General features: G+C 34.5%; 1 long non-coding RNA gene across 1 annotated transcript; it reads right to left on the reverse strand.

Moving 5' to 3' along the window:
• Window positions 1-13852: 13852 nt before the first annotated feature.
• Window positions 13853-16321, reverse strand: LOC147654151 (uncharacterized). Its single transcript, XR_015285467.1, has 2 exons — window positions 16236-16321; window positions 13853-14848 (listed from the first exon to the last, which is right to left on the reverse strand). It is a non-coding gene; the product is annotated as an uncharacterized LOC147654151 (long non-coding RNA).
• Between the last annotated feature and the right edge of the window lie 41 nt (window positions 16322-16362).

Consider the following 16362-nt stretch of genomic DNA (forward strand, 5'->3'; position numbering starts at 1 on the left):
CTTAGAGATGGAGCTGAGCAGTCTGGAAAATTTTCCAGTTGATAGCAGATTATTTACAAGAAAACAGCACTTCTCCTCTATGAAAAGGAATACTTTGCACCCAAGAATTTACAGGAACAGACACAACCAAGTTTATACACCTCGTTATTATCATCCCTACCAAATTACAGACACAGAGGTAGGAAGCTGTCATTCCTATTGCTGTACTAACTGTTATTAACTCTTAACTCTGTACTAGATCTAGGCTCCATCTGCTTTTGGATTCAGGATGGGAACATATAGAAGATTCCAACTTCCAGGAGGAATGCCTTTACATGGAATTATCCTTCCCTCATCACTGCAGATAGACTTATTGTGTTCATATTGTGTAGAAATATGTACATTGTGAGCTCTTTCAGACAAAGTGTAGAAATAGTGGCTACACATATCTTCCTGAACTTTATTCTAAAATTACTCTGACCTGTTAAAGGAATGTCTTATATATCCTGTGCAAGAGCAGCTGAGAGTCACTGGAGCCTTATCAACTCCAGTCAACTAGTCATTATCAACTGGACTATTATTAGTGGGACAAAAATGTCCCTTCCATGGTCTCTCTCCAAGATATAATGTCGTCTGTTGCATTTATGCCTTCTCAGCTTGGGTACACGGCATAGGGAGAGGAGCCTACCTCAAGCAGAATATATGCTTTGCAGAATCTTCTATTGAAGTTATTGGCGGGAGGGAGAGGGAAAAATCCAGCTCAGCCTGAAATACTGGTAACTCTCTGATTAACAAAAGAAGGGAAAGCTGTCAGCTTACTGTAATTAAAAAAACAAAAAAAAACCAAAAAAAACCAAAACAAAAGCAACAAAGCAACAATAAAAAAACAAAAACCAAAAACTAAAAAACACACACCAAAAAAAACCCCAAAATAAACCCCAAGAAACCCAGAAACAAATAAGAAAGGGTTTTCTGCTCCTTTCTTCCAATTTTGCTTGGAAAAATCTCGGAGGATAAAACTGTGGCTTAGAAAATATCTAAAAAAACATGAGAATGTAATGTGGGAGGTCAGAAGATTTGAAGTATTTAATTTGAAGTATACAGAAGCTGCTCACTGAAACTGCATTAAGTTTATAATTCAAGGTCAGGACTATGATCCAGAGATGCAGAAATAGAAACAGTCATCATATATCTACATTCATTTAGAATGAATGGTCCTCTTATCCCTCTTGGGAATGTTTACACAACTAGCTTAAACCAATGTTCAGCTGTCTAGGAGTACATGAGCTTAATATCACCCCAAGCAAATTGTTGAAAGATATGACTTAAATTCTATAAGAAGAAAAATGCATAAAAAGTGGCCTTCAGATATAGAAAGGACAGAAATGGGACCAAACAAACCCAGCATTGATTACTATCTCGATATTACAAAGAGTGTCTGAATTAAATAATATGAATATCCTATTGCCTGTTGATCTTGGCATAAAAGGAGTGATGTAACACTGCTAGTGTATCAGTTTCTAGGGAATATTCAGAGCTAGAGAGATCTGGGCTCTTTATTTAGTGAAGCAACTTAGGCACCTTTAAAAGATAAATCTATACTCCTACATGATGTTCCCACCTAGAACTAGAGTTGTGAAGACACAGTTGGTGATCCCTTAGAATTACTTTTAAATGCTGTTCAATTAAACCCACAGTATGCCTTTCTTAGGATATATGAATATCATGATCCAAAAAAGAATGCTGGTGATATGTTTCTTTGATGGAAATTTTGAATCCATCAAAAACTGCTGTCAAGTATTTTAATTTTTGTAAGGGGTGGATGTAGCATAAGTGTCACACGCCCATATTTCTTTTAATAGAAAATATTTATATGTGACAATCAGTGTAATGTTAAAGAGTAAAGTAAATCAGCATACTTTAGACAGAATAAGTGTTTATTGGGCTCTTGTTTGCTCATAGGAAAATAACCTAGGGAATAAAGCATTTTTAACAGTTCTTTGGAAAGAGGTGTCAGGACTCAATAAAAAGGGAACAAAAGAGTAAATTATCATCCATGGAAAGTGAATGGGGTTTGTTCATAAAGAAAAGTTTTCAAAATGTGGTCCCTTTATAAAGATTCATATAATTGTATTTTTGTTTCTTAGAATCTTGATCTTCATTTTATTACCATAAATGGTCTTCATTTTATTACCTCTGATTCTTATACCGTCAGAGACATTATGTATTAAATGTATTAAAAATTAACTAATAGACTGATTTCAAGTATTCTTTAACCCTAAAAAAAACAAACCTGTCTTTGCAAACTGTTAAAGCTCACCATATATTAATCAATCTTTTGGGTTGGAAAAGACCTCTAAGATCATCAAGTCAAACTCTAAACCTAACTGTGTGAAGTCCATGACTAAACTGTGTTCCTAAGTGCCATAACTAAATATCTTTTAAACCCCTTCTCTGAGGAGTATCTTCCAATGCCTGGTAACCCTCTCAGTGAAAAAATGCTTCATAAGATTTCATTTCAAACTTTCCGTATTGCAACTTGCAGACATTTCCTCTCATCCTGTCACTAATTACCTGGCAGAAGAGGCCAATCCCCTCCTGGCTACAACCTCCTTTCAGGTAGTTGCAGTAAGTGATAAAGTCACTCCTGAGCCTCCGTCTCTCCAGGCTAAACAGCCTCAGCTCCCTCAACGGCTTCTCAGAGGGCTTGAGGTGGTCAAAACCACACAAAGTACTGGAGGTGAAGAATGCAGAGTAGAGAAGAACAATCGCTTTCTTTGACCAGACAGCTATACTGTCCTTAATGCACCCCAGGACACAGCTGGGCGCTTTTTTCTGCTCAGGCAGCTGTTGATGTGTATTGGCAGCTCCCAACAACCCAATCTGCCCAGGTTTCTTTCTGCAAGGCTGTTCTCTAGCCTCTTGTCTCCCAGTTTGTATGTATGGTGGAGAATTCAGCACTTGCTCTTGTGGAATTTCATACATTTGCTGATTGCCCAGCCCTCTAGTCTATCCAAATCTCTCTGTAAGACTTCTCCACCCTCAAACTCCTCCTAGTTTACTATCATTAGCAAACTTACTCAATAGATATTTGATTCCTTCACCAGATCATTTATGAAAAATTAAGGAGCACTGGCCCTATAATTGGGCCCTGGGGGACTCCACTGGTGATTAATTGCCAGCCTGGCATAACCCCATTTACTACAATATTTTGGGTCCAACCCATCAGTCAAATGTTCGTGCAATGTATGATGGATTTGCCTAACTGGATGCTGGACATTTTGTCCAGATGGACACTGTGAGAGACAATATACGTGAGAGACATTGATGCACATAACATTGAAACATATTATTGGCATATATGCTCTAAATTTCCTTCCACTTGAGTATTTTCACTAAAGAATTAGTGAACCATGGGAATAGATGTGGGTAGGATTACCTTAACTGGTACTTGCCTGTCATACAAATGTCTTCCATTGAACATGATAATTTATCTTCAGGTTTGAATCATTAGGCCTGGGACTGATTTAGCAAAGCTGGAAGTGAATTGTGTTCTTTTGATTTTCATGTATTGGGGAAACCTACTTGCAGATTTGTATAACACTATATGAGTTGACTTATGGATTTATAGCTATTATAATACTGGAATGCTTCACTGAGTGGTTAGATTTAGACTGGCTTTCTTTATATAAAACATTTCTTTGAAATGTGCCAGTGTACAGTTTTGATTGTTCACTCAGTAGAATTGGCATTCAAGGAAACATTTCTTGTTAGCTACAGTGCTTCACTTAGGGTCTTGTAATTCCTTAGCAGAACTCTCAACATTACGACATCACAGTTCATACATGATTATTGATTATACAATTGAGGGTCAGTGCAAGGCCCTTATGTTTTAAATCTGAAAAATACATTGCCAAGCATTTCACAGTTAGGATTCACAGTTCTGCAATGTGGTCAGCTGTCCTCTATTACCTCAGTCCATCAAAACTCAATATATTTTTATCCAGAATTGGTAATGGGCTCTTCTGCCACTGCTTAATGAATTTTTTTTATCCCCAGAGAGAGATTGTAGAATATCTGTAATTATATTTTTAAAGGCCTCCTTTGATCATCACTTTATGATAGTTAAAGATATTGTAAACAATTAACTAATACAAGTAAAAGCGCTTATGTATTCCAATATGAAGCTTTAATAAGGAAAATTAAAGTAGGTTCTAGGGAAAGTATCTGAAAACTTCTACTGAATTTCAGGTTAAATCATCTTGTTACTCTAATTTTGTAAGAATTATGTGTCATCAGCATCCTTGTATTGTGTAGAAATTTTACCCAGAGTCATCAAAAAATCGTCTGCTTAACTTCTGGAATACTATATACTCAAAAAGTACTCAAAAAGACATTAATATGTAGGCATATAAAAAAAAATAGTATTTTAAATGAATAAGTCACAAAATCATTTATAAAATTGTGTCCTTGTCCTTTATTTTTTCCCCTTTTTTAGCAATACTTTCTTGAAGAATATCACTGTTGTTTTTGATGGTATGAGAGGCACCACTGTATTTTCTTCCTGACAGCTGCTGAGAGATAGGTCTCATTTGTTTCTTCTTTTCAGATCTTGGAAGGAAAGTTGATTATCAATAAAAGGTAAGTTAGAAATTAATGTACATATTTTAAATAAAATAATATATTATAGCTACATTGCTTCAATATGTACTACACTAGCAGACACTTTATATTGTATTATATAAAGATTTTTCATATGTATTATATGATGTACTATAAGGCACTTTTTCATGTATGATACAGAAACTGTCACCATATAAATGAAAGGAATTGGGAAAAACTGTGCAGCAGTATGTAAAGAAATATAATTTCCCTCCATACATCTTACAAATGCAAAGATGTGATTCAGAAATAAATTCTCATCACAAGGAGACCACCAATGATCTTAGCAGAAAGATGAACTATAAGTGATCAACATTCTATATAAAATAGATTCTAGACAGCAATATTTGATTACAATTTGAAGGAATTATAGGTTTTATGAATTACCTTTTATTCATATAATATTTCAATAATAAAATCTTCCCAACAGGAATTTCTATTGTAATTTTAGTGAATTTAAATTGAAGCTTCATTTACAATATGAAAATCACATTTTGCACAATATTTTATCACTGTAATGATTCCTAGCTTTCTCATAATTTCTGAATAGTAAAATACATTATTTTAAGATTATTAGTAGCAACAATATATCAGTATATCAGGATTATTAATGAAAGCATATATTTTATATAAGCTCCACTTTCATTAATTCTTTATTAAAATAATGTCTTATACAGGGAAGATGGCTCTTTAAAAGAACTATGCTTTGATTGGCTAAGAGGTTTTGATAACATATTTTTAACTTAATCAAATTTTAATTTATTCAAAAGACTTCTACTAAATATATCTAACCATGCCACATTCCAATGATATCACATACACATTTTGTAAAATATTCTCTACAATATTATAAGTTAAAGTACAAGAAAGACATTAACATCACAGAACCTGTATAAAAAAAAGTTGTGATTTCATAATTATGGGTGTGATCTCTATTCAAGATTTTCTGCATATTGAGTGAAAATAGAAACACCAAAATTCAATAGTTCTTTTGATCACTTAACAAAAAATACGCTGATTTTTCAAGCATCACAGCTTTCTCTTAAAATTCATTGGAAGCATAGGTAAACTCATAGTAGCATTACATGATATGAATATATTACAATTATTATATTACAGCCTCTCAAGATTCAAAATTGAGGTTTTCCACTTCAGTGAGTGTATGAATCCTAATAAAATATGCATACCTAACTATGTAAGACCTAAAGAGCAATTTAACGCTACTACAATACAGTTACTTAATCTCTTACCTTTTCTTGTGTTTTATAAATATTCAGGAAAGAACTTCAGAAATCTGTATTTTAAGCACTACAGATTTAGTGCTGTAAAAAATGAACAGGTTAATAGCAATTCTGTCTGTGCTACACTTTTTAGAGTTGCTTGTTTGACTCCCAGTAAGCTAGTCTCACAGCTTCTAAATTTTAGTATTTATATTAAAATTGAAACCAGAAAAAGCCAAATGCATATAAATTGTTATTTATAGCAGTTTCATTTTCATTCTTCAACTTAATCAATGAGTATTAAAACTGGAAGTGGCAAAGCAAGTTTGCACTTCTTTCTCCTTCAAAAATACAAACAGTAAATCTTAACCACACATAATTTCTGCTGTTATATATTGTAAAGGTTATGTTTATACTATGAGCTGTGAATTAGATTAATGAGTTTTCTCAGCACCATAAACCTCCTCCACCAAAACAGGAACTAAATTGCAATAAATCACTGTTTATGTTCACATATTTATGGGACAGCAAAGATTTAGAGTTCTTCTACTTGGAAAACTGCCCCAACACAAGAGGAAAAAAAATTACAGCTTCTGTATTGTAAGGTGGGTGAATAGGGGCAAAAGCATGAACATTGTTTTCACTTCACTATAATAATGCCAGTAATTTATTAAAAGCAAGTGCTAGAGCAAAGCTATTTTGCCAATGCTTCAGCCAAAGTGACAACACACCATACAGTCACATTTTTAAATAACAACCTGTGTTTTCTCCTTTTGTGGTACTGAATATCACAACTATTAAATTGCACATATTTTTACATTATTCTTGAAATGAATATTTTTTTTAAAAAAAAAAATTAGTGATGGAATGGTAAACTAAAACTCTATTCTTTATATACTTCATGCATTAAAAATTCCTTCTTGAAATATGAAGAGCATTATTTACTTCTACACATTTACACTGATGATTTCAGATTACTGTGGTTGTGATTTCTAAATGTATTCCTCATAGGAAAGTACTGTACTTCCTGCATTTTCTGCATTTTCTTTCATAAGTCTTTCATTCTACATTTTATTCCATCTATTACCCATAACATTTTCTATTATCTGTACAAGAGAACAAACTTATTAAGACGTCTTTAAATTTTAAGAAGGTTTATGTCTTGATATTTTTTTAATATCTGGTCTTAAAGAAAAAAGAAAAAGCATTTGTTTTCAAGGAAATGTTATGCAAATATACCTACTTTCCAATGTCTATTGTAATATTTTTTATTTATGGAGAAACTCCTAAAATTATAACAAGAATGGTTTGTAGAGCTACTACTTTTTTTTTTTTTCCCAACAGCTTCAAAAAGGGGAGCAGTGTTCTCTCCCCTTCCCAGGCATAAATGCCTTTGTGAGCAACTTAAGTCATCCCTTCAACATATTGCAGACGAGTCGTCAACACAACAAAGAAGAGGGACATTCTTATCACTCCATGCATTGTTAAACTGTGGAACCGATTTTTATAGAATGTAGCAGATGGCAAAATCTCATATGAACTACAAAAGTCATCAGATAAGTTCAAAAAAGAAAAACAGGCATGAATTGCAAGATTTGTTAAAGGAAGTGATATTTTGCGCTTCCTACACTACAGCTTTGTGTTCCAACACTCTTTCTGATAGCATCTATTATCTGCTATCAAGGAAGTATTAAACTGCATGGTTCTTAACTTACTTCTTATGGCTCTTAATCATTGAATGGTTCTTATTTTGTGTTCTTATGCAATGCTGTGTTTCTTCACTCATCTGCAGGAACCTATCTGCTGTCATCTCATCTGAGAAATGGTAATATGGTGGCAGTTACAGAGTCTTTTATATAAGTGCAAAAGTGAATGTAAGATCTTTCCCAGAAATAAAATTACTAATTTTATATTTAAGTGATTTGTTAATAAAAAGTGAGGTCATGAAGAAAAAAGTGATTAGTTTGAATTTATATGCAGAAGGTGGCACATAAAGGTATGTGAACTGCAAAGGTGGATTTAATTTTCAAAACTTTGAGAACCACTGTCTGCATAGAAACATATTATTTCAGGTTTATAGTTTCATGGGAACCAGATAAGACTTTTAACAAAAAAAGAAATCCCAAACCATTATCATATACACTTTGTAAGAGAAAAGTAAATCTCTTGTCTACAGTAGTACATTTGTATTGCTCTTCTTTCCTCCTTGAACCTCCTCAGTAATTTTATGCATCATACTTTATTTATTTCAAAATATTGAAAAATTACACTTATAGTCAATGAAGACTTTCTAATAAAGAGTCAATCTGATCTCTGCTGATTGTACATGTCAGGATGCTATATCCATGTTCTTCAGTTGCTTATTCCTCTTCACTGATTGTAAAATGAGCATACACTCTGTCAGATATAGTTCTCCTCACTGTGGCAGTCTGCACGTAGCCCTCCTGAGGAACTGTAAGTCTTTAACACAAAGTAAAGAAGTGTTTCTTTTAACATTTGGAGAGCTGAAATTAATGACACCTACTCTAGAAGCAGAATAGTATGTTATGTAGTCTCAGTCAGTGTGAAATTAGCAAAAGAATAAAAAGCAAAGCAAAAAAGAAAAATCTCCAGTTAAACCACCAATCCCAAATGTTCTTGTTCAGATCACTAACTCAGAGTAGTGTCTAGTAAAGGTTAGTTTATGGATTCAGAAAATTTCAGATATAAGGTTCTAGTGATATTTAATTCTTTAGATACACTAGAGTAAGTAACTTAATTGCAATATTCAGCTATTCCATTCATCACTCTTATTTCAGGAAAAAACAGTTACTGTTTAAACTCTGTACATAAGAAGAAGCAGAAGGAAGAGCAGAATTTTCTTTTCAATAATTAACGGTTCTGTTCATCAAGTCCATCTCCTTGCCCTGTACAAAACAACCCCAAAAAATCACACCGTGTGCCTGAGACCATTGTCCAAACTGTTCTCGAACCTGGCTTGGTGAGGCAGTCCAGCACAGAGCAGAGCAGGACAGTCCCCTCCCTTGCCTGGCTGTGATGCTGTGACTGGTGCACCCCAGGACACAGCTGCCCTTCCTGGCTGCCAGGGCACTGCTGGCTCATGTTCAGCTTGTCATAGTACTCTTCAGAGAAGTGAAATTCATTATAAAATTATTGATTTGTGATATTTTATTAGATTTATGAAAAGGAAGGTTGATCTTCTATTTTTTCCCAATTGTTTTCATAATTATATACTATGTGGTGAACTAGTGCTGTTAAGTCATGCATAATCTTGAACTTAATTATAATACCCATGTCTGAATTAAGTAAAAATGTAAATAAACAGGTAAGAATGTGAAACAACTAGAAATAGTTTGCCAAAATCAGGTTCAGTTCATACACTGGAGGTTTTAATTATATGAAGTGTCCTTAGAATAAACCACATGCAGCACCACAATCCTAGCGTTTATGAATGCTAGAAGAAGAAAATAGTTTACAAAGTTTACATCATATAAAAAGGTGATCCCAATTGTCACAGTACTTCAGTCATATTGGACCAAGTGAGGAATTTTGTGACACTGTTACCAGCAGCACTTTTCAGTGTAATCGACCCCCATACCTTTTCAGTTTCTTCTAGTAAAACTTTTATAAACAGCAACATTTAGGGCCTATGTAAAATGTCCCATGAGATCATATTTCAGCTGGTATTTTTGCTGTCATACCAGACATAATCACCAGATGATCACTATTTTGCTATTTGGAATTTCCTGAGTCATCTAACTACTTGACAGAAAGATTTTTGACATCACCTCTAGAATATAAGTATTCTTTCTCTCTCTCAAAATTTCTTTCTAAAACTAAGGCTTTCTAGCTAAATCTTTCTGAATTGACTGTTTTCCCTTAGGTCACTCTCTTCAAGAGTTAGTTCAAGGTTATTTTGTTGTTTTATTTATCCTATATATTTTCTGAACAAGGAATGGTCAGACTATAACAAGCATGATTAATTTACTGTAATGATTCACTTCCTATAGCCTTCTTAACTTATAATAACTATCTGGAAGATTAGACTTCTCATCTAGGCTACTTTAAGTCTCTCGGAAAGAAAAGGTAAATAAACAAATAAATAAAGATACTTATCCCCTCTTAAAGTAGATGCCTAATTTGGATAACAGATCACCTACATGACCTATCTTTCCCTATTATCAAACTGCAATGGAACACAAGACAAATACAGCTTACTGCAAGTACCCTGCAGTTTGCTGTGGAGTGCTATTTGTACACCTCAGCATCCTGGTCCAACAAGATTTTTGTAAATATAAACCCAAACCAAAATATTAACTTGGTCTTTCTCTGGAGCTCTTTATGCTTGGGTAGAGATACTGCTTTAATTTCATCAGGAAGTAACATGATGTGTGTTTTCTCTTGTGCAGACAGAGTTGTTTTGGTTTTGTTTTTTTTAAATGTGACTCTGTTCAGTGCAGAAAACTCACACATTAACACAGGTGTAATCCACACTTCCCAACCTGACAGCTGACAAATTCTGGAAGCTCAATTCTTGTTAACCAGTAACCTTTCTGTTTCCCTGGAAGATGCAGTGACAGTGCAATGAGGATTATAAGATTCTTAACATTATTTAGCACAGATTTTATTCTCCCACAGAGACCACAAATGCCATGAATAATACAGATGCTATGATTTGGCATTTCAAGTATTTTACCCCTGATTTTGTTAGCTGTGGGATTCACATTATTTTACATAAGCAGCTCAGGTGACACAGTAATAGACAGAGTATGAAAGAATTAATCATACTACTCCTCCAGACTTAAATTACAAATGGCACTAAAGAGACAGAAAATACATATGTGAAAAGAGAATCTTAATTGTGACCTAGTTGGTTTTATTAGAGTTAATTAGGTCAGTGGAGCTGGCCTAATTTTTTAATTAATAAATTGATTCCAAAGGAATAGGTGAAAATATTGCCAGACTTTAATAATCCAGGGAGGGTAATTACATTGCAGAGATTACAGAAACAGTTTTTAACCACTCATTTTTCATTTGAATTATTTGACTCTTACATAACCGTTTTAAACTATGCTGTACTGTAGCTACAGTGTAGGTGGTACTTCTTACAAAGTTTAGATAAATATAAACTAGAAAGCATGCATTTTTTTCTCTCCTAGATTCTCTAGTCTGTATTATTTGGGAAAAAATCATAAGCTTTTTTTTTTTTTTTTGATTCCTTTCCGATGTATTTCCAAATAGAAAATACAGATAAATTTAGCAACCTGAAGACATCAAAACTGTGGGCAAATTTCCCAGAAGTTTTTTTTCTTAATAATGTCTTAAATTTAGTATGGATATTCTTTATACTCAATTTCTCTGCTCTTATCTAATTATTTTCTTTTAATTCCCTTAGAGAAGAATGCCTAATAATTAGAGGAAATCTTAATTGGTTTTGAATTTTATAAATAAATCAGCAAGGTTCTTCCCTGAAAAAAGATAGACCTGATGAACTGTTTTCTACTCCCAAAGGAATTCTAAACTCATTTAGGTTAAGCTACCACTAAGATTAAACACAAATTTTTTAATATGCCACACCATTTGAAAATTAGATATAAAGAAACTGCAAGAAAAGAGCAATTGATAACATGGGTGAGACTGGTCATATTATATCATATGATCAGATTAAATTATTTTGAGGAAATTTTGAAAAACGAGAATGGCTGAATAATAAGAAATCACCTTTTATTAGCAATAGATCTGAAACCAATTAATTTCTGGCTTCACCTGGGTCATCACTGCTCAGTCTTGCAAGCTCCATTGCAAGTTCTTACACAGCATGGAAAAGATGACAGTTTATTATGTGGTCTTCCTGCACAGAAGAAGCTGTATAACTATGATTCTACATTGCCTTATACAGGCTTATAAATTGGGAACTCCAAATCTAGAGGCTTTAGAGCTTGAGCTCTCAGATCCAAACACATAGAACTTCAAATTCCGGAATATTATAAATTACAAAATCCACTACTTAGATATATATTAACTTAATGTTTTCTGTTATTCAATGGAAATATAGATTACATTCAATTAAATATTATTTATAAATGTCTAATTTCTTTATCTCCTAGATTTGACCTGAACCCTACCTCTTGAGAGATAACTATCTTCAGAAAACTGTAAGACATTTTGTCCGTGATATTTGTTTCAAGACAGAGTCCAGAAACCAAGAGTTTTAAATTTACAGATAAATTTACTTGTACTCATCATCTTTTTTGGTACACTCAGTCTGCTAACAACTGAGGTATGTAGTAAGATAAGTATTGGTTTGAGTAATCCTTTTTAACAATAATGAACCAAGAATTCTAAGTATATCATGGTGTATGAAAGACTGCACAAAGCACTGACTTTTGAGTCAGGAGAGAAAGGCTATATCACAGGCTATCATACACAGAATGTTAAGGTCATTTCATTATTCTGTTTCTTTGTCTTCTTGTTTATAAATTGGAATTTATCTATCTGTATAAAGGAGACTCATATTTAAGTATGAATTTACTACATTATTTCTAAACTGACTATGATTATTATTGTCAGCTATTAGCATTATTGTAAGTATAAATTCCCTCACATATATTCACCAAGTATTAAAATTTAACAGTGAATATATGATTACAAAAAAACAATGAGTGAACCAAATTTGGTTTATTTTTTTTTTTACTTTATAAAAACATGAGCTGATGATATAGATTTAACAATATTATGCTATCAATAAATAGGTCTAAGATCTTTTTATATCTTAATAATTTTAATTCTTCATTAATATTTCCTGAGTTAGGGAAATATTTGTATAATAATTTGGGACCCTGGTGAAGAACCAACAATAATTTCCAGGACTGGGGCATTCTCTAGTCTATGCCCATAGATGCCTTTTACCTTCTTCAGATTATCTTCCTAATACTCAAAAATATCACTGATACATGCTCTTTTATTTGTAGACAACAACGTTCCTAGTTTCATATAGTGTGAGTGTATCAGCTCACACTATATGAGGACTCAGAAATTTTTTACAATAATTTTGATAAAAACAAGAACTTCTTGAATATCTGCCTGTATGTGTGTATATATATATATAACTAATCAAATTTGACTGTTAGAAGAAAACCTTAATAGAATATAATTATGATGTGTTACAGTGCTGTCATATAGAATATTAATAAGAGAAGTAAGCCAGGGTTATTATGAGGCAATAATGTGCAATTTTTGATGCGGAGAAGACTCACAAATTAGCCAAAGTTGTTCTTCCCAATCACAAACCAAATCTCCAGACACCTGCAGTAGCAGAACAAGACCAGTAAGTTGTAGTACATGTTGGGAAAGAGGCATAGAGAGCACAAAACCAGCAATCCCATTTCTAGATAGTTGTGGGGTTAGTTGGTATAGGAAAAGTTTAGAAATTATGGGAAAAAATAATTAGTATTCATAGATGTCAATTGCTGGGGTTTTTTTCTTCTTCTTCTTCTTCCTTACTTTTATTTTCCATGAATCTCTGGTGAACCAGTAAATAAGATTTTCTTTTGCAGGGTAGAGTTTTTGCCTTCATTCACAATCAGCCACTAACATCAATGTGAAGGAGTTCACAGATGTCAAGATCTATTATGCCAGTGGTTTTAGTATGATTAGGAGATATTGGCTCAGTACAGAGATCCAGCCTACCACTTCTGGAATGGTGTAGTGTTATCCTGACAGGGATAAAGCGAAAAATCCTTTCCTAAAAGAGAAGGCACTTTAAAGGAACTAAAATTTGTACCTGTAGGAGAACTGAAATGTGCTAATGGTAATTTCCTTTCTAGTAGCACCTTAAATAGCACACTTGTCCCTGCCGTGCTGAACAGTGAAAGCCAAAATGCCACTTTTCAGTCCTTGACAAAAAGCTCTTCCTTGAGCCAGTTTGCTGAACAATGGACCTAGGAGATCAGCAGCAATAAGAAGCTTAAAAACAACAGTGAGGAGCTGAGTTTCTTCTTGTGCTGTTCTTTTACTCTTTTCATGTCTCTTTGACACGATGCACATATTTTAAAAATACACAGATAATTTCAAAATTGTGCAAAGACTCCAACTGACTTAGGTACCAAAGAAATCACTCTCGCAATCTTCCTGATACACAGAACAATGCTATTGTCCTCTAACCAATATTTTTACTATTCGCAGTAACAAGACTATGTAAAACACACAAGTGTACACAAGAGTTCTAATTGTCATATTTCTCAACAAATAATAATACCCTCTTTATCTTAAATACACAGAATCAAACAAATAAACAAAAGCCCCCAAACAATAACAATAAAACCCAAAACACTACTGTTTTTAAAGAGAAACTGCATGTCTTTATGTTAGACTTTACATACACTGGCATCCTTTTGCACTTTGCAGAGTAAAAATTATTAAGGATTACCTTATTTGTGGAACAATATATACCACAAGTGAAACATCAAAAGAATAGCCCTCTGTAGCAGATCACATTGTAATGCTTGCAAATACATTGCTACAGTCTAAGATTTTTGTACCTATATCTTCGTTTTACAGGCAAGGTTGATAATGACTGTGCATAAAATATATTTTATTTGGATTTGTAGCAAGACTTTGATCAAGTTTTACATGACAGGCCTCAGCTTAAAACTACAAGCTTCAGAGATCCAGATTAATCACAGAAAAGTAAAAAGAGCTAGCTAGAAAATAGACTAGTGACTGTGTGGTGGAAAAAAACCCAACAACTTACAGTGGTTTAATGTAGGCCAGTGTTCACATCTTAAAGTGTCAAACCTTTGCAGAATGTATGAGGCAAATAACACCACCTAACCAGCTGCCTGTAAATGTAAGGATGACACAGAATGAACAGAGAGGTGGATGGCACAGCCCACAGCAGGGTGGAGGGTGTGAGGGGCGCTGAGGTACATCCTCTTCAGGAGGCACGGACACCGCTTCTCAGGGATGATTTGAGTGGCACAGGCCCACTGCAACACACAGGGTTGACAGTAAATACATTGGGCAGTCTCAGTTTTTGACTGAACACCACACTACCTCTATGAAAAACTATTATCTCTGTATGTGCTTAAAATACTTGCTTTCCTGCTCATGTTCTCGTGAGCTGCATCATTCACGAGGCTGCTAGTGGTGTCCCATATACTCTGCTGTGGGGTAAGGAGGGAGGTAAGTGTACATTACATCACTGAATTCTCTCTGTGAGAATATCCTTCAGTGAGATGGATAAATTTTTTTTTATTTTATGGCACAGGAAAAAAATGATGTCACATTCTACAACCCTTTAATGCTGTTTTTAAGTGTTCTATAGAAATGAAACAGTTCTGAGTTTCTCACTTTTGTGAATTGTTTCAATGTAATTATTAACTTGATAAATCCAAGTGTAAACATGTAAATAAAAGCAGACCTATTTTAAAGAGGTTTAGAATTCATTGATTTCATTTGTGCGTACCTAGTTCTTAGGAGAAATAATGATTCTAGTCTAACATTTATGTGCTTAAACACTAATTAAAAAGCAACTTAAGCTTAAAAATTTGTTCTATATCTCATATGTGCACTGTATCTTGAATGTTTGTCATTTTTTTGTCCTACAACACTCCTGAAAACTTTCTTTCCAATAGCAGGTCTTGCCTCCATTACTTCCCTGAAATTAACTGTTACAAATAGAACAGAATAGAACCTCAAACTCCATGCCCACACGTCCTTTAAATACCTCCAGAGGTGATGACTCAGCCACTTACTTGGGCAGCCCATTCTGCTTCCTGACAACCCTTTCAGTGGAGAATTTTTTTCTGATACCCAATCTAAACCTTTCATGGTGCAACTGAAGACCGTTTCTCCTATTGCTGGCTGCTTGTGAGAACAGACCAACCCCCACCTCATTACAACCTTGTTTCCCATAGTGTTAGGGACCCTTAAGGTCTCCCTTGAGTCTCTTCCTTGCTAAACAGCCCCAGCTTCCTCAGCTGCTTTTCATAAGGCCCTTCATAAACTTTGTTGTCCTTTTCTGGACATGATCCAGGACCTCAGTAAGGTCTTTATCTAGTGAGGGGCCCAGAACTGAACACAGGGTTCAAGGTGCAGCCTCACCAGTGCCAAATACAGGGAGAGACTTGCTGCAGGACAATGGTCCTGATGGCCACACTATTGCTAATATAGGCCAGGATGCCATTGGCCTTCTTGGCTACCTGGGCACACACACTGTCTCGTGTTCAGCCAGCTCTTATGCAGGAGCCCCATCTCTTTTTGCACTAGGCAGCTTTCCAGACACTGTGTCCCAAAGCCTGCAGTACTGCATGGTGCTGTTACCAAGGTTAGGATAGGAGCATCAATCCATCCTGTCCACATCCCTCTACAGACCTGTGCGTGCAGCAGGTCTCTGAATATTCTTTCCTGGATTATGGGACTTCATTCTTCTTCCCATCTCTGTCTTCCAGCTCAGGGGTCTGGGTATCCAGATAAAAGCTGAGTTTTAGTACTAAAGACT

Source organism: Cyanistes caeruleus, chromosome 3 (genome assembly GCF_971803275.1).
Source record: "Cyanistes caeruleus chromosome 3, bCyaCae1.hap1.1, whole genome shotgun sequence".
Taxonomy (NCBI): domain Eukaryota; kingdom Metazoa; phylum Chordata; class Aves; order Passeriformes; family Paridae; genus Cyanistes; species Cyanistes caeruleus.